The sequence below is a fragment of the Acipenser ruthenus genome, chromosome 5 (genome assembly GCF_902713425.1).
Source record: "Acipenser ruthenus chromosome 5, fAciRut3.2 maternal haplotype, whole genome shotgun sequence".
NCBI lineage: Eukaryota > Metazoa > Chordata > Actinopteri > Acipenseriformes > Acipenseridae > Acipenser > Acipenser ruthenus.
The window spans coordinates 14,487,281-14,512,970 of NC_081193.1; the positions used below are offsets into that span (position 1 = coordinate 14,487,281).

The 25,690-nt window shown below is 36.9% G+C and overlaps 1 protein-coding gene and 1 long non-coding RNA gene across 8 annotated transcripts in view; one reads left to right on the forward strand and one right to left on the reverse strand.

Annotated features, from left to right (window-relative positions):
* Positions 1-25,690, reverse strand: part of LOC117402376 (microtubule-associated protein RP/EB family member 3-like) — a 44,204-nt gene that overhangs the window by 8,729 nt on the left and 9,785 nt on the right. For 3 of the 7 annotated variants that reach the window (XM_034003449.3, XM_034003455.3, XM_059023700.1), the window contains one exon: positions 22,339-22,410. The exons of 1 other annotated variant lie outside the window; for it this stretch is intronic. The gene's annotated coding sequence lies outside the window, so the exon portion shown is untranslated. Of the gene's footprint in view, positions 1-9,938; positions 9,961-21,542; positions 21,642-22,338; positions 22,411-25,690 lie in introns of those variants that run through there. 3 more of the 7 variants (XM_034003451.3, XM_059023701.1, XM_034003454.2) reach the window with 2 other exon arrangements.
* On the forward strand, positions 4,407-8,332 carry LOC131737091 (uncharacterized). The gene is made up of 2 exons (XR_009328662.1): positions 4,407-7,127; positions 8,001-8,332. It is a non-coding gene; the product is annotated as an uncharacterized LOC131737091 (long non-coding RNA).

The following is a 25,690-nucleotide window of genomic DNA, read 5'->3' on the forward strand; positions in this document are numbered from 1 at the left end:
GCAGTAGGTTAATTGTATTGCTTGAGCTCTTAAGACTGTATGTTTGGTAATAAGCAGCGGGGTTGACAAAACATATGGAAAATAAATGCCACAGTATATATTTTCATTTTCTTACAAAAATTAAATTAATTCAGGGCATCTTCAAGAATAGAAACCTTTTATGTAAAGTCTAACTATGCATATTCAATTAAACTGTATACTTCATTTATATTTACTGTGCAGTCAAATGTATATTTTACTTTTGTATTTTTGCTTTTTGAATATTCACAGCCTCAGTTTCACATCATGCCAATCTGAATGAATTGTTCCTGACTGAGCCGGAGGATTCCAGTTCCTGGCTGACATGCGTATTTGTGGAAATTATTGATCTCTTTTTGTCCATTCTGTCTGAATCTAAATTTTGCATAGAAGCTGCACTGCAGGAACACACGGTGTTCCATCTCATTTGGGCAATCTGGGGCAAATCTAATGTTCAACTTCAACTTTATTATAAGCTGGGGAGTGTGAGTACAATGATTAAAACATCAATCACTTAAAGAAAGCAACACATATGCCTTTAGAATCCCCAAGTTCTCTAAAGCCCTATTAAGTTCTAATTAAGAAATGATGTCAGCCTTTTATGTTCTTCAGATTTCAAACTACAGTATATGTACTACACAGTAGGTAGAGAACTCAAAAACTAATTTATAGTTATTTCAAGATTAATTCAAGAACATTTCTTTATAAAAAAAAAAGTTTTAAAAAAAAGTGCAGAGGTTGGGTTTAAACTATCAAAGTAAAACAAACAAACAAACAAACAAAAAAACGGTCCAGTTTCATCACTGAAATTCCTGTTGGAAGCAACACCTATCTTTAGAAGGCTGGCATCCACATTTGAAAGATAATAGAGTAGTAAGATGACCTGTAGTGAATGTTTATCAAAATACAGATGAACCCGCTTTATATCCTGACTGCCGTGCAGGTATAATTCGTGATATAAACCAGGTTTCACGTTTGCCTATGACAGCACATTATGAATGAGAGAAAAAAAAAGACAGAAAACTAACGGTGAATTAAAGAGCAGTGTTTTTTTTTTAAGTTAGTAGTCGGCAATTGATTTTACCCCATTTTTCTCCCAATTTGAAATATCCAATTGTATTTTAGGCTCAGCTCACCGCTACCACCCCTGCGCTGACTCGGGAGTGGCAAAGACGAACACACGTTGTCCTCCGAAGCGTGTGCCATCCGCCAACCACTTCTTTTCACTCTGCAAGCCTGCCATGCAGCCAACCCAGAGCTACAGCGTCGGAGGACAACACAGCTCTTGGCAGCTTACAGGCAAGTCTGCAGGCGTGGGTTTACAGGGATCGCTGGTGCGTGGTGAGCCGAGGACAACCTGGCCAACCTAAGCCCCCCCCCCCCCGGGCGGTGCACTGCCAGATGTGCGCCGCCCCGAGAACTCGGTCGGCAATGGAATATCCTTGACTCGAACTGACGACCTCCAGGCTATAGGGCGCATCCTGCACTCCATGCGGAGCGCCTTTACCGGATGCACCACTCAGGAGCCCCCTAAAGAACATAATAACATAAGAAAGTTTACAAACGAGAGGAGGCCATTCGGCCCATCTTGCTCGTTTGGTTGTTAGTAGTTTATTGATCCCAGAATCTCATCAAGCAGCTTCTTGAAGGATCCCAGGGTGTCAGCTTCAACAACATTACCGGGGAGTTGGTTCCAGACTCCTACAATTCTCTGTGTAAAAAAGTGCCTCATATTTTCTCTTTTGAATACCCCTTTATCTAATCTCCATTGTGACCCCTGGTCATTGTTTCTTTTTTCAGGTCGAAAAAGTCCCTTGGGTCAACATTGTCAATTTTGAATGCTTGATGCAGATCGCCGCATAGTCGTCTTTGTTCAAGATTGAATAGATTCAATTATTTTAGCCTGTCTGCATACGACATGCCTTTTAAACCCGGAATAATTCTGGACGCTCTTCTTTGCACTCTTTCTAGAGCAGCAATATCCTTTTTGTAGTGAGGTGACCAGAACTGGACACAATATTCTGGATGAGGTCTTACTAATGCATTGTAAAGTTTTAACATTACTTCCCTTGATTTAAATTCAACACTTTTCACTATATATCCGAGCATTTTGTTGGCCTTTTTTATAGCTTCCCCACATTGTCTAGATGAAGACATTTTTTAATCAACATAAACTCCTAGTCATTCTTTACATTTAAACAAATGCATATAGTTTACTACAGGACAAATACGTTTTGTATCATTAGCTGGAATGAAACATTTTGTGTCATTATATAAAAAAAGGCATGATTGTAGACTGATGAAAGCTATCAATTAGGCATTGCACTTGGTGCTTTTTGTGTGCATGTGTATGACTATGTTAAAGAAGCAAAATTTGGTGACGTTGGTGTTTTGTAACTGAATTATATCCCATTAAGACCGCCCACGCAGCATTTGACAGGGTGTGCAAAATGTCTGTTTATCCGCCCAGCTGATTATTGGTTGTTAGCTGCGTTGAAAATTAATTATATCCTGTGGTTACTTAGTAAAGCCCAGCCACGCAGCATTTGACAGGCTGCACAAAATTGTGTTTATTCCAGCAGTCAGACGGTCATCGTCAGTGCAATTAAATGAAATCTTGCAATCTTGCATTTACCAGTTACTATACCTCCTCTGATAATCTCCTTTTTAACAGAGTGTACAAACTTGCAAACACGTGTATCTTATACTGCATTCAAGCTTCTTTCCATGTTATCCAACACTCTTAATTAAAAAGTTAGGACTTGCCACTAACTCACATTGGCCGGGTTTCCACACAGCTTTGAAAGTCATCACTCTCTACAGTCGTTATTGCACGCAGATACCATGCACATTCCACACGTTACAGGAAGTGCACGTCTAAAACATTGTACGACTTCAAATGCAGGTTAAATCGCCTTCTCACACTAAAAAGCCGGACAATTGACCAACAACTCAGGTTTTTTTGCATGGAAACATATGCAGAAATCGTACATTATACTTATGCGATTTAAGTGACGTAACCTCGCCCAACTTTCTTCTATAACTGAAGGCCATGCCAAGTTATCCTATTGTCCAGCTTCTTTGACCAAATAGGAAAAAAAATAAGCACATAGTACAAGGGGCTTAGTGTTTTTTTTTTTTTTTTTTTTTACCTGACACCATTATTCAGCGTTTCAGATTATTGCCATTTGACTCATAAAAACTGCTTTATAGTTAAGCAAAGTTATGAAGCTACTACAAATAACAATAAAAATACCCATTGTAATAAATACATAAATAACGAAGCCCATTACTTACTTTTTGCTATCTTCGTGATTGATTTAGCCTAGACTTTTCTGTCCCTTAGCAATAAGATGCTATTCATTGTACACTAGCTTACCAAGGGGAAAAAGTGACGTTTGTACCAAAATATGTATTTAATTAGCATAGCTGTGTTACTGCTGCGGGCTACTGACAACATCAGGTTTGAGCCAAATTCACTGAGCAAGATTTGTTTTAAAAGTATGAAAACATGAAAAAGAAAAGAAAAACTGGATTCACGTATTTATTATTATTATTAAGAACATCTTTATAAAAGGGAAATGCGGGTGTGTATGGTAGCCTATTGTAGATATACTACCAATATTTTAAAAATTTACTGCGGTACTAAACAGTTTGACTGGATCGTTTTTATATCATTAACCTAAATGATATTATTACTAGTATTTTAACTCAGTTCCATCAGAATTGCTGAACCTACAGTTCTGTGGTAAAACTTTGTACATATTATATGTACGTGTATTCAGGTTTGTGATAAATAGTGAAAAATGTTTAGCCAATAATACAAGGACAGTACCAGTAAACCGTGCAAGGCTAAATTTAAACTCGAGCACAAATATTAAAATCTACCCTCACATATTTTACTATTAATTAGTAATGAAATGAGAATTTCTCAGGCTAAAAGAAAACTACATGGAAACACACACAACCCAAAAGTACTACCAAAATACAGTAAGAAAAAGGTGACTTATGATTTTTTTATTTCCCTATGGAAATTGCCCCACTGCAATCCATATGAGCCTAGGTCATTTCCTCCTGTTGATTTTTCTCCAATGTATTTTCCAAAGTACTGGTACCTTCGCATCCATTTGTTGGTATTTTATTAAAATAGCGTGTCAGCTTTGGTGTTTCATTTAACATATCTTCCAAATGACATTTTAGTTGTGCCTTCTGCTTTTCAGCACCGTTCTCATACCTTCTAAGTGCTGCTCTGTCAGACACTTTTACCGGTTCTCATTTGCGTCACGTTTGAAATGAGAACGGGAGGTAAACTGCAAACAGCCTAGTCTCCCCCCTCCCCTGCTTGGCCAGTGCGAAAGTCAGCTGCAAACAGCCTAGTCTCCCCCCTCCCCTGCTTGGCCAGTGCTGAAAGTCAGCTGCAAACAGCCTAGTCTCCCCCCTCCCCTGCTTGGCCAGTGCTGAAAGTCAGGGCAGCCTCATCGCCTCTTTTCAAAGCTCTCAAAGCACTTGTAGCTTATAGTGTATCTAGAACATAATGAATACAAAAAAAGCAGCACATAAATATAAAAAGAAGTTGTACAGTAGGACCTGAAGAACAATAATTGACGTCGACCTGAAATCCAAAAGATCAGAGTATAAAGACAAAGTATTAATCCACCACTGCTCCACTTAACTGCTGAGCCTGTTCAAAAACGGATTCCAACATTCCCTTAAGGAAGCAGTAAATCTCTCACTAGTTTTCAGAAAGTCCCTACATGGCATGTCAGTGCAATCTGCGCTGTAAATTTGGTCCAAACTCAACATGCAAGACAATGCCACTTTAAGCTACGGGCTTGTAACCAAGAGGTCCCCGGTTCAAATCCCACCTCAGCCACTGACTCATTGTATGACCCTGAGCAAGTCACTTAACCTCCTTGTGCTCTGTCTTTCGGGTGAGACGTAGTTGTAAGTGACTCTGCAGCTGATGCATATTTCACACACCCTAGTCTCTGTAAGTCGCCTTGGATAAAGGCGTCTGCTAAATAAACAAATAATAATAATAATAATAATAATGAACACAAGTTCCCAGCTCTGCCATGGACCGTGTCACCTCTTGCAATATTTTTTTAAAATGTTAACAATACCACCTTCCTGAGACATATAAACCTGATATTTTGTGAACCTATTTCCTTTGTATTTTGACCATGTTTTTTATAAAATCACCCCTGGGAGAAATCATTATAAAGATTACTATAGAGTTAAAGGGCAGCAGTATTTTACAGTAGATCACTCAAATAGACCCCACTGAATTCTGGTTATACTTGGTACATCATAATCACTAAATCAAAAAGCATGCCTGTGCATAATGGAAACAAGCACCCATTAATCAACAATCTGGGTTTCTGATAAGCTCTTCAAAATCATAAACATTATGGTGTTAGTTAAGCATTCTTCTTTAGCTCGAACCATCTGTATCCATCCACTGACCAAGGATGTTTCCTGAGCATTGAGGTTTAACATAATCTTGTTATTTCTCCAAGAAATCATTGAGTTTGGGTCTAAACTTCCTGCTCTACCCTAAACTATGCTGTATATCAATACCAGGTCCTCACTAAACATGTGTGGAGGTCAACATTAGTAAATCTAAAATCCTTGGGGGACACAGGGTGATACAATTTCCACCTTGTTTCTCAACCAATTAAAACACTATCCTACTACAAAACTCGTAGACTGCTCCTTCATCAGTCATGTACAGTAGGTCACAAATGCCTCAGATTTGTAAGGTTGGTTAAAGTGGCTGCAATACCCAACAAACGAGGGAACTAGACATCAGAATAGCAAGTGTACAGTTTGTCTGGAGATAGCACTGAATGACTGATTTTGCCAGACCGATCTCCGATTAAATCAAAGTATTCAAAAACAGTGCAATGAAAATAACTAATTCCTGTGTTTGTGTGCTTTTCATTTTGACTGAGAATATGCTACACATGCACTTGTTTCTTTCTTATAATCCTACAAGAGAAGCAACCACATTCAAACTCTGGGCCCTACAGTATTTAGTAATGGTTGCAAGGACAAAGGCAAATTTACACATATTCATGCTATAAAACTAGTAATAAACAACTTAGTTGCAGCTTGGAGCATGTACATTATAGTTCACATTGCTTTATTCCTTTCAGAAAATGTCCCTTTGTACTTGTTGCTTAAAATAACCTGTTGGGTAATATAATTGAGTCATGAAATTGAAAAGAAATTGAATACTGGTATTTTAAAATGGAACAATAAGTAACTAATTAACATGAAGTTATTGAACACTTGACATGCAATGTTAATGTTTAACCACTTCCCTGCTGCAATAACAAATTAGGACTCTCACTTGTCCTAGTTGCTACACTATTTTGATAGATGCAGTCATTCAAGAACTGTGCTGTTTACTTCAATGAACTCCTACCTCTGAACTTTTTTTCACTGACACAGGATCACAAGAAATGATACAGTACATTATCAGTTACCCTTCTTAGTCACCCCATCTTGAGAATGTTCTGTCTGCTGATACGGTTCCTGTTTCTTTAAAGCGATAGGTTTGGGAGAACACAGACCCTGTGCTTGCTCTGCCCACTCAGCATGTCTCGCTGTTCTTGATCAGATAAAGAGACAACACATGCATTTTTGATACTGCTGTTTTATCTCCTTTGTAAAAGGATTATGAATATTATTTCGATCTAAAATAAAGTGGACTATAATTGTAGCCCTGTCTCAGGTGTGGCTCTTTTGGAAAAGGATCCAACCACACTGAAGGTCTGGGTCCTCACTTTCAGATCCTCACACCTAGTATGGCAAAGGGCTGTTAACCTAGTAATGGCTTCAATCAAACGGCATGGTAAATAAGAAAAGCAGAATTGTAAACCTGGTTGCTTTTCTGCAAAGGAGAATCCGCCCCTAACCTACACGTCATCAACAAGTGCATAATGCTCAGTGTGTTCTTCTTTCATTTCGCTTCTTTTTTGTTGTTTCGGCAGCTCAGTCAAGCGCTGGGAGGCCGAAACGGGAGTTGACCGCTTAGAGCCTGAAGGAAGGGCTGCCCTCAGCCACGGATTTCCTGAGGTTTCCCCCTAAAAAATTAAAAATATGTGAGTAGGGGGTTTTTCCTTACCTGAGTGCTGAGCGGTTCGTATTTAGTTCTGCGGGGTGAGTGGTCGGGTTGGGCAGGCTGGGTTCTCTCCCACAGCGCAGTCATGCTCTGGGGGACGGGCCATGTCTCAGCTGCTATTTTCATTAATTGCAATATTTGGGGGATAGGTGGCAGGCGCCACTGTGGAGCGTGTTAATTATTTATTATTCATTCATGGTTTGGCGGCCTTGTCTTTTCGGGGGGGAAGGTGGCCACAGCCATTTCCTATGTGCGGCACTAGGATGTTGAAAAACAAGCTTTAACCAGAGATATCATGAAGCAGCTCTCCGGAATTCACATAGCTACTGCAATTTATTGTCAGCCTGCAAACATAAAGCCTATAATGTATCTCAAATAATAGTATGGCTTGTAGCTTGACTGGTTTCTTTTTTTTACTGTAGAATAACCATATTGAAACATGAGCAAGAAATTACACAGAGGGTGCTTTATAACAAAAATAACAGTATGGCAATGTGACAGGATTGAAAGGAGTCCCTGTCGTAATTCGCCCTCCCGACCACTGGCAGCGCTGTGTAGGGTTGACCGTGATTGGGTCAGGAGGCTGAACTCTGACCATACAGGAAGTTCTGGGTCGGGCGGCCATCTTGGCCCAAGGTGGAACCATGCGGCCGCCGAGTCCCATCATTGTAATCAGCTGTGCTGTGCTCGTCGATTGGCTGACGTGAGGCAGAGTGCTGACTGCAGGGGTGGGACTTGGCAGTATTTAAGCAGTGTGGTTTTGCCATTCGGTCTCCCTGTCCTGAACTGAAAACACAGAACAGACGCGCTGTGCTTTGTTGTTTTGTTTTTATCAAACTGCTGTAATTCACAGAAACTTGAAACTTTGGGAAACCTTGGTGGATTACCGCAGTGAGGAAAACTCAGGACAAGTCATTAATCTGTGGAAGGGAGCCAAGAGGCGGTGAGAGGAAACCCACTGCAGTAGCACGGAGAAACCCAGTGCTTCCTTTGTTGTTTTTGTAACCCCGATGTTTTTGTTTACTCTTTTTATTTGAAACCTGAGTTTACCATTGCTGGTATTCCAGGTGGTTTTCTTGTTTATTTTCTGCAATACTGGACTGTTTTATTTTATTTTCATTGTTTGTTAAAATAAAATCCTGCCCCGATACCATTGTTGGTACAGGGCCCCAGGACTAAACGTCACTTCCTGCTCCTGTGTGCTGTCATTTCTGGTCCTTCCCTAAACTCCACCCACTACCCTCCCACAGGCAGGTACATTAGCACCCATCCAAATGATCTCTTTGAGAGAAAAAATAAATAAATAAAACACACACAATCAGTCCTGATTCAGGTATTCAGGTAATGACATTCCAATAGTCTCAGTGTAGTACAAGACAAGATAACCCAAACTCCAATGATGTTGACAGCAGGTAATGATGGGTTCATCGGCCTAACCTGTACCCAGAAATAATCCCAGCGTATCTGAATTTCAGCAGTGTGATGAAGCCAGACACAGCAGGATCACCATTAATGCTGCTGAATTACTGTCTCACTGCCAAGTCCACTGCAGTAACAGAGAAGCGCCCAGTTTAAAAAAAAAAAAAAAGAAAGAAAAGAAAAAATCTGCATTTACAAACAGAAAAATACACTTTAAAATAGTGTCTTAATCTGTATTGAGAGGTAGGACTGGTTATTCTAAAACCTGCTACACTATAGGCAGTATATCAAGTATGATACTGCACTTGGATCATAAATGGATACTATGCATGTACGTTGTGTTTAATTACTTGTACTCTTCCCTTCTGATACATCTCCTGTGTCTGAAATTGTAGACAGTTACAGGCAATAGAAAGAGTAAATTACCATTTCAGAAGCTCGCAGGCAGCGGGCAACTACACTCTCTCATTCTACCTTCAACCTCACTAGTACAATATGTCTGTAACCTTTCAGACTCATAACAGGTTAAGTATTTTAATACCACAAATGAAAATCAGAAAAATCATAATTTAACAAGGCTAGCAAAGCAACATTAAAATATGGTTTAGAAAATAAATATTGCCTCAAAATGTTACTAGCAGCTTGTGATGTAGAATGTTAAAAGAAAATCTATCAAAAACCATCTTGCAACAAATCTGAGCAACTTTAATGTTGGATTCAAAAATAAATCTCACACATTTCAAGTGAGAAAAGCAATTCAAAAATAGAGGTTGATTTCAGAGCACAAGGCTTAACTTATTTAAAACAATGATCAAGAATATCAAACACTTAGCAAACTAACTTTTTAAAACAAGAGTTACACTGTGGAGGGGTGTATGTATTGTGTGTGGGGGGCTGGTATGTCTAAATGAATCTTAAATTAATTAACATTCTTTCCTGTACTCTCTCCCAGCCTACCTGTACAACCTCTCTTCCTGCACCAGATGCTTTCAGAGAGGTTTGATCTTGCTGCCCCTCAGAACGCATATAACTTTAATGTGACATGTGCTAGTGTTTTCTCTCTTTTTCCCCTCATCTTGTTAAAATGACTGTATCTCGGAATAGCGGTTGTTCCGAGGGTTTTCTGATACAGCAGATATCTGCAATTCAATCCTGTCATTCCAAATGTACTGGCTCTGCTTGTATGTAAGCATACAGAAAATGTATGGTTAAGATTGTAAAAATAAAAAAAAAACGGCAGCAGCTAGAAATATACAAATCAGGATAAATCCAGTCAATAATCTGACTAGGGCTCTTAAATTGGCTCCCTACTGAATAATCAAGGTACATTATTAAATTATTATCATTATTATAAATCAAACCTTATTCTTACCCAAATGAACCACAGAATATCTTGCAGCAGCTTGCGATTTCAAATAGAGAGGTTGATTTTGTCCTTGGCAGCAGCAGCAGCACAAGCCTGCATCACACTGCACTCAAACATGGGTGCTGTTTCAGAAAGTAATAGAAATTACCTACAGTATACTGAGCCTGGGAAGGGAGCCAGCATTTCTGAAATTCCTGTATGGTGAGAATATATCATCTCATTGACTTAAAGTCAAATTTGAAATACAGACACACTGACAATGGGGATGTGCAACTAGGGATGTGCATTTTGCTATTATTTTTATGAACATTTAAATGCTATGCAGGTGTCAGCGTTTAAAATGTTTAAACCTCATCTACACACACACACACACACACTTTTTATATTATATTCTGATGTATACCGACAGCCCTGGTTAGTATTTTCTAAGCAAAGAACCCCTAAATAAGCAAATAATGTTTTAACATTCCAAAGACTTAACTACAAAGTAAAAAATAAATAAATAAATAAATAAATAAATAAATAATAATTAAAACACCTACTCATCAAACTATATATTGAAATGTTTATATTTAAGTGTCCTCTTCAAATCAAACAATGGTTGTAATTAAAGCTGGTCAGTGTAACTATATACATATTCAACACATTTTCAGATAGTTAATGTTTTTAGAGTAGTTTGTTTCTTAAAGATTAAAAAAAAAAAAAAAAAAATAGGAACCTAGTCCATGTGTGTTTTTTTTTTTTTTTAACTTTGCCCAAAATGATATAGTTGTTATTAAAAATAACCAAAATAAAACCCCAGAAGAATGTGCTTGTGATCATGGGGATTTCGTTGTGGAAGACAGCAAAGGAAAGAAGGTACAACTTAAGTGTGCAAGTGCTGTTGAGTTACTACTATACATAGTTTGACAGAAAAAACAAACAAACGCTCAAGCATTTTGAAAAGTAACCGAAAACACTAATTTCATATAGTATATCAAAAACGAAAGCCCCGAAAAAAACGGTTTACATAAAACTCGGAAATAACTCAAAATAAGCACCGAAAAATACAATTAATAAAACCAGAAAAACAGAAGCCCTAGGTATACCCTCACTATAAACACCTTCACTATAACTAACCTGGCCCCAAATAAAAAAAAAAAAAACACATTGATATCGGTACGCACGGGATGCCACCTCTGCAGTGAAGTCAACTCTTTCTGAATAAAAAGCATGCACTGTGTAACTATGCCTCCGAAACGAAAATCATTTCATGTTGCAACAAAGCTGAAAACTATACTGATCACTTGAAAAAAAGGAGTAACGCGAACATAGGTTTTCAAAAAGCAATCTGTTTTTAGCCTTGTTCAGCAACCATGCGGCAAAGCAAAACTTATTAAAGAAAAACAACAAAAAAAAAGAAACTTGAGGATCTGATGAACTTTTCATGTCGGGTTGATTTGGAATAAAAGCTCAGTTTGGGATTCTTGCACGATGGATTATGATTTGGTGCACTTTGAAACGATTCATGTCAGATTCATTTTGAATAAAAGTTCAGCTTCAATTTTGGATTTTTGCTTTTTTGTATTGCGTTTTAATTCTTTAACGAATATGATAAAGCAAAGGCAGAATACTGCATACATGAGACAAACATGTAATTCTACTTTTATTCACCATCTCATCTCATTAACTTACTCCAACAGTGTATCGTTCATTTTGATTGTCCTTTCCATATAACGAACAAAAGGCTTGGACCCCAACAGGTTAGTTATAGCGAGGATGTACTGTACTCAAATCCATTTTTAAATGCCAATCTAACACACAATCAAGTAATATATTAAGTAATGAATATAATGTTTGCCTTCTAGTGCAGTTTTTCACAGCCTAACTTACTGTTTTATGGGTCGGCACAGTATGACTCAACAAATGTCATCAAATCTCAAAATCCATCACCTTTTACAAAGCAAAGTCTGGAAATTTAATGGCTGCTTGTCTTAAAAACAAACTGTTATACAATAAAATCCAAATGTGCCAAATGTAATCTAGGTGAATTGTACAATCCAAAGAATGATATTTTGTGAGACTTATATAATATTTTGAGAGATTAGTCTTATATTGTAAACATAAAACGACTCAAACATACTTAAATATTTTAAGACAGATGTGTGGACAGAAAGTTGTATTAGTGAGTATTGTCAGTAATGGGTAGGAAGGAAGATTCATAAATAGATTAATATATGTATACAGTGGAACTTGCCTATAACGTACCTGGGATATAACGTATATAAATGTAAGCTATGGAACAAGGACCCAAAGTGATTTACTATCAAAACACGCTGCTTAAAACGTACTCTGCTGTTGCGTACTCCTCGGATATTAAGTACGACTATCGAATTCACAACAAGTATTGTATGCGTTTATTACGTACAGTCAATCCACTCTCAATAAGAAACCTTCCATAAATGTTGTGTTTGTTTGACAATTGTATAATCAAGTATAAATACTGAAAGCTGCAAGCTTAAAACTAGCTAAATCCGGTCCTATTTGCTGCTGTAGTAAGTGCTGTTTCTGCAAACTGTAAATCCGACACTAAAGGAATGAAGTAGCCAAGATATTTTAATCACACTCAGTACAACATAAAAAAAAAAAAAAGAATTATAATATTATTAACTTCGGCCTTTCTTTAAATTTCGATGAACATGACATAAGCTTATCCAAAGAAAACCCAGATGAAACTGTAGAAACAGAAATGCAAGCAAGTTGTAAGTTTCACCGGCTGCACTTTTGTTTTTAACAAATGCAGTAAATAAACTAAGTAGCCTACAAATCCTGGACCAAACCATTTCAAAACACCAGAGGAGAGGTTTAATATTACAGTAATGAAAAATATTTTTCGCTTAAAATACATTCATAATAAAATCTTTATTTTTGTGATTTATAATAATTTAGCATGCTGTGTGAAGGGTGTTTCTTATTGTACATTATAAGAGATTTTGCACAGATGGCGAAGCCAGAACCTCAAACTGCACAAGATGACATCACGACAAAAAAAAATGATTGCCTTTTCAGAATTGCCAGAAAAAAAAAAAAAATCACACTTGCTTGAAAACTGTTTCTGTATTATTACATTTTATATTTCTTATGTACAGTATCTACATTTGTCAGTTTTTATTGTTTCTTAATTTACTGTATAAGCGCAACATTTTCTTAATATTTTTCTTCTTAATACTGTATTGTATACACATTACTTGAAAAAATATATATACAGTATTAGATCATTTATTTTTAACTTCCAAATATTCTTAATTTGCAAATACAGTTTTGTGCTTTTTTTCTACAATAATTACCAAATTAAATGTATTTGTGTATCTAATAATTCCCCACTTTTCCGTTGATATAATATCGGATTGCTGGATATAACATACCTTGCTTATAAAGGTATATATAGTCCCCACTTAGATGGTATTGAGCGACACAAGTCCCCACTTGGATAGTACAGAATGGCACTTACACATCAGTGTGTGTGTAGGTATAGTATAAGAGCATGTTGTCAATAATGGGTATGAAGGAAAATTGATAAGTAGATTAATAATTATTTTGTATTAGAAGTATTAGTGCTATACCTTATTGGGTTCATAGTTCTCTGTGAAGTGGAATGGAGTCCCCACTTAGATAGTACTGAGTGACACAAGTCCTAACTTGGATAGCGCAGAACGATGCTCACACTGTTTTTTATATTAAATGTATATCTTTCAGGTTTCAAAATATGAATTTCTTTCTCCATTTTGATTTTTTTTTTGTATATATAGACTTAATTAAATTTAAAAATGATATGTTATGTAAATATTATAATTTAGATATTAAATATGATATTAATATATTGATTTAGTGTGATAAAAAATTAGCAGTTAATTAATCTTTCATCGAAATAATATGGTTATAATTAGTTTAACTGAAACAGTAATTAGGCTGCTAACTGTGCTTTCAATTTTCTATCAGTATTAAACTTTACCAGGTGCATAATCCTTTATATAAATACCCCCCACGTTATAGTCCCCACTTAGATAGTACAGAATGATGCTCACACACTGAATTATGAATTTCTTTCTCCATTTAGATTTTTTTTGTATATAGTGACATATAAATAAATTAATGTATTTTAAAATTATATGTCAGGTAAATATTATAATTTAGACATTAAATATGATACAATATTTATATTTAGTATGATAAAAATTACCAGAGTTAATTAAGTAGAAATAATCTTATGGTTATAATTAGTTTAGCTAAAAATTACAAATTAGCTTTTTAAAACAAACATTCTCATAATTATTTGCAAAGATTCTGTAATCTAGAGTAAAGGATTAGAACTTAAACTACTAAATGCTGAATTGTAAGAAAGAGGAAGATGAATCTGCAACATGTCTGTGTAATGGTTGTGAACAGCAGGACTCAGTGTGGCTGCGGCTCAGACACAGTCCTACTGCAGGCTGTGCAGGACCCCACTTTGTAGCGTAAATGTGGTTTAAGTCCCCACTTGGTTGTTTATTTTTTAAATATATTTTTTCTAAATTTAAAACAAATATTATCAATTTTGAGCTTAAAACATAATTTTATATATATATTTGGTTTAAAGAAAATGTTGGGAAGTCATGGTGTCCACTTAGCTAGTGGAGAATCATAGACCCCACTTGGTAGCATAGACGTGTATGTGTGTGTGTGTGTGTGTGTGTGTGTGCTGCAGAGCCCCAACAGGTCTCACTGTAGGTAAATTCTGAAAGAATCAAAATGAAATGAATGGACTGCAGGAACTCCAGTCTAACTGGCCACAGTTTGATACTTTGACTACTAGATGTCAACATATTGGTGAGTACAGTAAGTAAAGACAATCAGCCACTGTAGAACTAGAGCTTTATAAATAGGGCCCATAGTAATACATGAAAAACTATTCGCAAAACTTAACCTTCATAATAAGATCCCACGTGTTATACAAAGTGCCATGCAAATTACAAGACTTCTGTACACCTGTTTTTGGGAAACATTTTTACAGTATGCAGGATCTGCAGTAATTTATACACCCCAGGGAATTATGCACAGAAAAAAATCAATTATGCAAAATGATGCGGTATCTCTGTACAAGTATGTGCAAAGTAACAAAAGTATTGTGCAGTTGTATTGGGTTTTTCTCTCATACTGGGTATCAAAATACTAAGTAGGAAACAATGGAATTTTCTTTAACATAAGGTCTTTCTAAATTCCAAGATTGAAATAAAGAAACATGTGCTCTCTCAGTTTGTCTTCCAAAAGATTATATCTATATTATATTACTGCATTTATTTACTGCATTTATGTATCTGAAAGCTGATGTTTTCAAATTAGGAAGCCGGTCAGCTGTCATTGACCAAAACAAGTCCATGTCAATTTCCCCTGGCGGTAGAGCGCTCGGGATCTCATGGGTGCCACCTTTACTCTCTCTTTTGTTGATATATTTGCAACGTGGGACCTTTGTATTGGCATTTTCTGGCAAAGTCGATCAATGTTCCCTTTATCCTCAGTGTAATCCAACATTTTTCTCTATCCTTCTCTGTTAACGGCGATATTATTTAACATTACGCACCTATGCGTGGTGATACATTTTATACATAAAATTACGCAGGCGTGTAACTGTGTAATTCCCCAGGGTGTAAGTAAACAAAAGTTTAATTTAAAAACCAAATCAACCAACAAGGTCCTAATTTTACTTCACAGCTTGTTTGGGATAATGTTAGGGATCACTTAAGTTTGTTTTCTCAATATGACCAAAAATTCACATTGCACATTTAAAAGAGCACTAACATTTAAGTGTGGTTTCTGAATATGTGCGTAACATTCTTGACTAATATTACAAAAAAGATTTTTCCAACAAGCCAAAAAAGATGCCTAACTTTTTTTTTTTTTCTAGATCACTTAACTGAAAAAAATGACCTGTCCTCATAAAAAAAAAAACTGATACCTATTCCCATCAATGATTACTTACCTTGTCATAATAAATTCACTGTAAAGATCACATACAATTAATTAATTTACACTACAAAGTCAAAAGTAAAACTCTGGAAGCTAGGATAAGATATCACTTATAAAAGTTGGTGTCATTCTAGTATTGTTTTTTGGTTATCAAAAGAATCTTGTGGACATATATATTCTAAGAGCATTCATGAAGCCACTGCAATGCAGAATTTAATTTGAAACCCAGAAGGCAAATGCTATCAAGCTTTATCCTGTCATAAAATACTGTTAAGTATATTGTAAGTGTGCTGTTACTCTAACACTGAAAAAGAAAACAAAGAAATGTTTTAATATAGTTGCAAAAAGTAGATTTATAATAATAACTATACTAATTAAATGATAGTTATTACATTAGTTAGACAAGTTTGTGTAGTACACATTTAGCCTTTAACTTTATCCCTTCTTTGGAGTATCAACCTACTCTAGAATGAGCTTTATGAAAGTAGTTTAGTAAACAGCCCTTATTTTACAAGGGGACTACTAGTGGACAACTTAACACACATTAGGGATAATTTGACTTTCTTTTAAATTATATTTGTACATTTTTACCATTCTAATTTATATTTCACTTATACTAAAGTAGACACTCGTCAGATTTGACTATACCTATTAAGATATACTTATTTTTAGGACATACTAATGCTTGGTTTGTGACTGGGGCTTTTAGATTGGACAAATTAACAGTTTAGGCTTGAGTATTATGGACACAGTGCTGCCCCTCCCCACTACCAATCTCTGCCCTTACCAGGGTGAGCAAGCAATTTTTCTGGCAGAACGTGCAGTGGCTCTGGGGGACTGACTGATGTTCCCCAATGTAGACGGCATGTGGGTACAGCTCCCCCAGGAACAAAGATGGCATGTTTACACTAATGAGACAAGCGGGCAGAGCGCCATGGACCAATGTGTCAAAAGCCGCCTTATAAATATTTACCATCCTGTCTCAATTTAAGACTGTGCCTAAAAACTGCTGAGTCCTACTACTTTCTTTTTTTAGAATGACAGTGCTACACACCCCGTCAAAAATGCACTTGATCATCATTGCCTTGAAATACAGCACAACATAAATTATTTTTAGCAACATGTCCCTAACCTTGTTGGTCAGCTACATTCAAGCATAAACAACATACTGGGACACTTATGCAATGTAGATTACGGTAGGTTACTTGGATGCAGCTGATTTCCTGCCAATAAAGTCATTTCTGTCTGATTGCACATACAGCATATCCATATTAACCATACTCCTTTCATATATCTTGCACTATGGTAATGAATACATACTAATCATCCAGTTTTGTGTAAACTCAAAGACAGTGCTTACAGTAAGGAACTGACCGTTAGTATGTTGGTTTTGACTGGTATACTTATTTCCCCTTTAAAATACTGAACATTAGCAGGTCTGACTAAACTCCTAAATGCGTAAGCATCCACATAATACTGTTAAAATAAACAACCTCAACCTTGGCTTAGTGGGACCATACTCAGATAGGGCTAATAGGGAATAGAGAATTCACTTCCACTTAATCCAAAAAGTTCTAATGCTGGTTGTGTGAAGAACATTGGAACAGCCAGCAGCTAGAGATAGCATTTAATTCGAGTTGAAAATAATTTTAGCCCTATGGCAGAGTTGAGACAGCTCCTATCATATTCCTCGTTCTCTGATCTGTACAGACACCTAAGGAGGAAACCAATGTAGTCCCTGATGTATAAACTAGATCTACGAAGATTAGAAAATGAACAGGGCTATCGCCATCCCTCCCTCACAAAGCTGGTATCTTAAACTTCATAATTACATCATGTGGCCACTATACTACTGGAGGTTGCATGGACCAATGCATTGCGTTCGTCTGGGAGATATGCCGTAGAGACATCCATTGTGGTCCTTTACTTCCCAGCTGCAGTTCAAGTTTGGGATGCAGAAACTCTGACACCTACAGCACTATCACGTGCCTGCTTGATTTCTGCATGCAGTGGTCACGTCCTGTAGAACTGAACTAAAAAAGGCTAGAGGCATGCTTTTTAATACTGCTGCAGTAACTGCAGTCTAAAGGGACTGATGTCCTACTTTTTGTCTGAAGGCAATCAAGGACAATTTTAATTTGTTATACCAGCAACTTGCACCAATGCACTACTGATTATAGGTGATCCAAACACATTAGTATGAACTGCAGAATGTTTTAATGTCGAAATATATTTTAGAACTATGATAAAATCTGAAAATTACTATAGGATTATCGGCACAAGTAGAAATGTTTTCAGCCTCGGACTTACGCTTGTAGTCCTATAACTATTATAGACTGCTTTACTGTTAGGAACATGTTATTGTGACTGTTCTTCACCACAGCAACTTAACATACAGCAGGTGTGAATAGATAAAAACAGATTTCAATCCTATCAGCACACTTATAAAGAGGAATGTGAGCTCGCATCTACACCTGCCAGTTAATTCGAACGGGTGGATTAAAACTGCAAAGAGCTTTGCATAGAACATTGGGAAATAATTATATAAACACATATCCAATGAAGCCTGGGTTTTGCTGTACCATTTTTGATTATATTTTAAATGATGGAAGATTAATTTGCAGAGATGAATGTTAAAAAAAAAAAAAAAATCATTGGATGTAGTGGTAGCTCCATCTAGATTAGAAACCACAAAAGGCCAGGTTTACCAGCTAAGGCATTTAGGCATGACAGCAAGATCACCATTAATGATTATTATGGACATTTTATGAACAAAACAGATTTAGGGCTACTGATTTTCCAATTCTTTTTTAAATTCCCGACAGAGCTTTGTGGTCGGCAAGATGACACAGGTGAGAGAATTTGAGTAGCGAGGTGCAAACAGGTGACTGATCGATCTGTAGGAGCGTTTACCAAGGTGCCTTTGTTAAAATAATGTATTAAAAAAATCTAAATTTATAACAGTGTTTATTTTTTAGGGAAATAAAATTTAAACCTAATATTTTTTAAAGACCCCAACTGTTGTTTTTGATTCCAACTTAGGCACTTCACATCAGGGCTAGCATGTTTCAAAAGGTGTTAGTTACAACGTGACTCGCTATAAATCAAGTACTGCCATCAACTACATCCCCATACAGCTGTAGATGAGATTTACAGTAAAGTTTAAAAAGTTAACCAAGTACTACCTTCTATCGTCCAAGCTAACCAATTAAAAAAAACAAGCTGTACAGCGCAAGACAGCTTTCTGACCTTGAAGAGGCAGAAACAATTGGGTTAGAATTAGTGTTAACCCAAACATTTCCTCTCCCTGCTCTCCCCAAGTAAGAAGTATCCTTGTTGGTTGGTCGCGTGCCTGTGCTTCCTTACATTTAAGAAAGCATGTGATACTGGTGACATTTCAACTCTTGGTTCCATCTGCTTCAGTACTACAGTGAACAGAATTGAAAGCAAGCTAAGAAAGACAGTTTGATACAGCTATAGATTTAGCGTGACTACCTGTCCTGCTTTGGATGGGACTGCTGTGGTTTCAATGAAAAACAGACTGCAGTACAGTATATGTTTCTGCATTTCGTTGTAAAGGACATTTTTAAAATACTAGATAGAATTCATGTCCTTGTCAGCACCTGTACGAGTCCTGCTGGGCTTAAGAAGGTTAAGTAAGGACACGTTATATATATGCAGTCTACCATCTATTCCAAGAGAGAAAACGTTGCTTGTGAAAGGCTTGAGTGTAGATACAAAAATCTGAAAAAGAGGTCACCCTATATAGATTGCTAGATACATTATTATATTTACACCGTGTACCCTTTGAGATCTCTTACCTCAGTCATGTGGGTGGTCAGTATTAACAGGACATGAAATGTCCACCTCTGCATTGTTTCTGGGTTATGTAAGCTAGTGAAGGGATGCTCTTGTGACATTCACAATACAAACATATACATTGTGTGCTTTCATTGCATTTAACAAATAACAAACCCAAAGCTGACAAGGAAAGATTTTTGAAGGTAGATGATTCCCCATATAAGGGCAGCGGGGAGAAAACAGATATGTCTAAACTTTAATAAAATGTACATGCTTCCTGGGGGCAGATTGCCTGATACTCTTGAATATTAGATTGCCATGGGAACAGAATGAAAAAGGCAGATTGAAGGAACACAAAACAAATTTATAGCGTGCAAGCAGTTGAACAGATCAGTTTGATGGGAATGTACATTGAACTAGAAATGGGAGCTTTGTGATTAAACAAAAAAGTGGACATAATGTACAGCAAGAGGAATGTATCTAATCAAATAGGTTTGTAAACATGAAATAAAATGGAACTAAAAAAGGTGTTTATCATTAAGACATCCAGAGGTTAATTCAACACTGCAAGGCAGGGAAAGGGTTCATTTCTAAAAATCAACACTGCAAGGCAGGGAAAGGGTTCATTTCTAAAATTAACACTGCAATGCAGTGAAAGGGTTCATTTCTAAAAATCAACACTGCAAGGCAGGGAAAGGGTTCATTTCTAAAATCAACACTGCAAGGCAGGGAAAGGGTTCATTTCTAAAATCAACACTGCAAGGTAGGGAAAGGGTTCATTTCTAAAATCAACACTGCAATGCAGTGAAAGGGTTCATTTCTAAAATCAACACTGCAAGGTAGGGAAAGGGTTCATTTCTAAAATCAACACTGCAAGGTAGGGAAAAGGTTCATTTCTAAAATCAACACTGCAAGGTAGGGAAAAGGTTCATTTCTAAAATTAACACTGCACTGACTCCCAATGTGTCTGGACAGTGCCTGTTTCCTCTGTCTGGCACCAGTGACAGGGGTACAGTAGATTGATGTTCCTGATAACTGGCAGATGTTTTATCTGAAGGAAATACAGATGTCCATAACAGTGATCAGAAGTGTTTTGTATGCTTGGGGAGCTGTACTCCTTTACCTGTTGTTAATTTTGTGAAACTACATCAGTTTGTGTGACATATAAATCTAGTACCAAACCAACAAATCAGAATAGCTTTCTAGTCTCTTGTTACAAGATAGACATTTTAAACTAATCCATGCATTCAAGCAGACTTAGCACAACATTGCATTTTCATTCCAGTAAAGCAACAGAACTGCTCATCAGATAATAAACAGAAAATATTATAAGGAATATATTCAAAATGTTCAATACAAGTTACAAACACCTTATTTAAAGAAAACACCCAACATACTAATACTGCTTATTAAACTGATGCTTGCAAAATAGGCCTAAAGAACAGTCAGATCTAAAGGTATCAAAGACGTTATCTAAAAACAAATAAAAGAAATATATAGAATGTATTTCTGTGTCAACACACTGCTATCTCTGACAACATGTACTGCAAGTGGAAGCATGCTTACATGTTTGGCAATGCAGCATGTGCATTTACAGTATCTATGGAAACAAGCATTTGCACAGGGAAGAATACAAATAATACTACAATCCAACACACACCAGCAAATACTTTAAGATCAACAAGTGTGTTTGTTACATACATCCCCTGCCATGGCTGTACAGTACATACAAAATTAGAGCCATCAGTAACATGAAAAAGTAAATTACTGTCACATAACTAATCTATCATTTCTAGTCTACATGTAAAAATTCAAGTGTGTACATACCGTAGAGAAAGAGAGGCTGGCACCTCTTTATATTACCTAACTTCCAATAACTTGTTCTAAAAGGTTCTCTAGGTGCAATAGAACCTGTCATATCCGATCCTGCAAGATACAATACCGTCGATTAACCGATGGACCTCTGGAATGTGTCATTTACACACGTTGCTACCAAATGAATAGTACGGATGGAAACGAAGCACGTTTTATTATGGGTTGGGTTGACAGAATGGATTCAGTTGCAGATAAAAAAAAAAAGAAATAAAGACGGTGAGTTTGGGAATTCAGTTTCACTTCATGTAACTGCCCAAATAAATAAAAGAAAACAAGAAAGTAAGGGATTAATATTACTGCACCATTAAAAAGCTGACAAGATTCTTTTGCTGACCTCCAAAGCCAGTTTGTGTTCGTGTGCGTGTTTACTTCTTGTTGTTTCCGGCTCGAGTTAACAAGCATGATGCAAAGAAACCTGTTGGATGACTTTGGCATTGACAGAGAGTACAGCAAGAACTTTTTTTTGAATGCTATTTTGTAAATTGCAGTGCTTTGTTTGGCAATAATTTTCACAGATTGTCTTTGTATAGTATACATGCAGTAGCGTTTTAGACACATTGGTGTGCTGACATTGTTAATTTATAATGTCCCAACGTTAATAAAGCAACTACAATGTAGCATAACGACTCCTTCAGAGATATGATATTTTTACATATCCGGTGGACCCCTGGAACCAATTAAATCCCAGTACATTTTTGGTAAAAACATATTAAGAAATTGATAACTGATATAGTCCTCGGACCATTACCTGTGAGCAGCAAGTTTCTGAGCAGTCTACGGTTGTCTGCTTCCTGCAGTGCAGATACAGGTGGCAAGATTTCTAGAAAAGAGAAAGAAAACCAAATTGTTAATATGACTCTCTTGACATGCTAAAGTTGACTGGTTGAAGCAGCCAGGTACAGCAAACCAAGTCGTACAAGGCACATTGTCATGCTTAGTACTTTTATATTCCTTGTACATTTATGGAACTAGTCTATTTTGTTAGCTACAATTACTTTAATGCAGTTATCAGATGTTTTACTGGTGTTGTCTTTGAAACATTCACATATGACAAGTATAAAATATAAGTAAAGATCATGCTAATAAGTGGTGAGAAAATGGATTTTAAAAAATGCGGTAAACAGTCCTTTGATGATTAGTCAATACAAAATGCTAAAATAGGCCCAACTGTAGATTGTGTTTTTGTATTTGCAAACACTGTCATGTATTACTGTAGGCCTATACACAAGGATGAAAATAGGTAAAAGCTTTTTATACAGTACAATGATGAGCTGCTGGCTACTTGAAATGCAGAGGAAAGCATTCAGCGTGTATGAAGATCAGCTACAGTAATACCCTGACCTTTTAACCAATCTTAAGAGTAACAGCCACTAGTTTGCTGAATTTTCTTGAAGGGTCTGCAACATCATCATCATCAGCTCATCAGCAGTCAGGGCTGCCACAGTAAGTCTGTGTAGCAATATGTTTGTCTGCTGTGCTGCTGAACAAGCAAATGGGTGCGAAGGTTAAATATTATGTGACACTAACCCATGTGATTTTCACTATCACTATCAGCAGATATCCTCTTCTCAATAGCATTGCCATAAAATGAACATCAATTAAAAGATGCCTTCAAAAGTTATTTCACTTTGAACCAGCAAGATGAGCATTTTTTTTTACTTCCTCGAGAAATTAGAAACCCAAGATTTTGAAAATCCCCCAGATGACTACTGTGGGAAAATATTTATTCTTTTTGCATACAAACTTAGCCTGACCCCTTGAGAATTCTTCCACAGAACACACACCTCTAATTTCAATGCTGCTACTAAAGCAACTAGGCAACTGTAACCTTGCCTACTGCAATCCCCAATACAATAGGCCTCCTGTGCAGCCCTGGAACACACTGTACTGTAGTTTTTCATGATTTTCAGTCATTTGTTCTGTTAACAGCTACTGCTCAAATTGATCCGATTGGTTAATTTGTTACTTTGTACTGTGGTCTTCTTCATATTAATGATGATTCCTAGAGCCCCTTAATTATTCTTATTTATAATTTTTTGTTTTATTTTTCACAAATTTCGTTTTATATGTTGAATTTTGTACTATTTCGTATTTGCAAAAAACACTGGGCTCTATTGGTTCCTCCTTGTCAAAAGCCCTCGACCAATTGGTTTGTCAATGTACAGGCAATCACTGGCATAGCAACTTTGTATGGGGACAGTCTTGTTTTTAGGGTCTGTCACTGATTGGTGTGGCAGTAGAGCACTAAAATGGAACTGAAGAACAGCAAAGTCGCGTCAATTGTTTCCTGAATTGATCCACGGAAAGTGCGTGCAACCTCTTCCAAACGGACGTCCCAATCATCGGGGCCCAGTGACCTCTTCATATGCTTTCCCTCCGGTGTGGATTGAGGGGAAGCAATGGGTCCCTTGTGTGTAGTAGCCATCTTAAAATGGTGAGTAGACAATTTTTATATATAAAGTAATCCAAAAATAATATAAGGAGCTTAAGTTGTTCAGTTATAGATGGAAATTGTAAAGTAGCAAGAGCTCCAACGGCATGCAGCCATCCCAGTGATCTGAAGAAAAATAGCTTTTGATCATGTACAGGTACACATGAACATTCAAACAGAAAGGCATAAGAGCCAAAAAAAAAATGCTTTCAAAAATGAATAACAACAAACAAATGTAAACACAATAAGAAGAAATGCTACCAAATGACAGTACGGTACCTGTTATTGCATTATTTTTTCACCAAGCAGCCACAAAAGCTGTGTAGTTTAAAGATTAAAGCCATGTGCTGTCCAGCAACATGTTGACATATCTTGCAGGGTTACAGCAAAATACACAATAAAAATCGCTGCCGCTTAGTGGTCCAGATAAATCCAGGCTTGGGCTTGCAAAAGCAAAAAAGGAAGATTCAGTTGAATCAGCTGATGGCTTCAGCAGGACGTGAAATATGCGATGGCTTAGAGGGCTCAGATAAGAATGAAAAACAGCTGGACCATGAATAGGCAGGGTGTGATTTGTCAAATTTCCAGTGAGGGGGATAAAATAGACAAACAACAAAACATCATGGCAAGCCCTGATACATCTGTAGTACACAATTTAAACAGTTAAGAGAATCACTAAGTTACTTATTTATTATACCAAATCAACTGCTAAAGAAATCTTTAGGAATCACACATTTGCCAAATCTGCCATCATGCAGGATAAATGGTTATTTTTTATGGGTACGATCATACTTGCCAACATTTGGAAACGGTTCAGTCGGACGCTGATCATATATATTATCACATAATAGACGTATCCCCCAACTCAACACCACACGACCATCATGACAGTAAAAATAGACACAATGAAGCATTCTTACCTTTGTGTAAGTTAGTGATCAGCAGATGTGTCAGCTGCACAAAGAGCACAGAGTGTGGTTTTCACTAACTCTACTGTGCAGAATAAATACATTTATTTCTATGGGTAAATATCGGGACTTTCTTCCTATGCATCGGGACACGGGACATTTGCTAGGAAATCGGGACTGTCCCAACCATATAGGAACTGTTGGCATGTGTGAACGGTATCAAAAGGCAATCAAAAACTACCGACGTTAAAGCAACTAAAATAACGTTAAAACACACCTGTGACAAGTACTTGCATTGTTGCACAAAACCTCATTGATAACTGCACAGAGTGCAACAACAATAAATGGAACATAATACAACATATGTATTTTAATCTGCAGGAGTTAATTGCTGTTAATCTTAGTCTTTTTTCCCCACTCTGCTCAGCGGGTGACTCGGCAGGTAAAAGTTACAGTCTTTGGCTCTGGGGCTGTTTAAAAAAAGCTACTATGGATTTTCAGGGCCTCATGCACTAAAGGGTGGTAAATTACCTGAAATAATGCGTGGTAAGAGAAACCTATGCTGCGCGCAAAAAGGAAGGCATGCCCGCTCTATTCACTAATATAATAATATGCACGAATAAGGCAAGCTAAATGATTCATTTGCCAGTCATCATAGCACGCGAAATGCTGCACGCCTTACACACCCTTTATTTTAGTATATGGGCACGCCAAAGGACAGGCAGTCCAGCTTTGTCAGAATGACAGTGACCAAGGAGGCA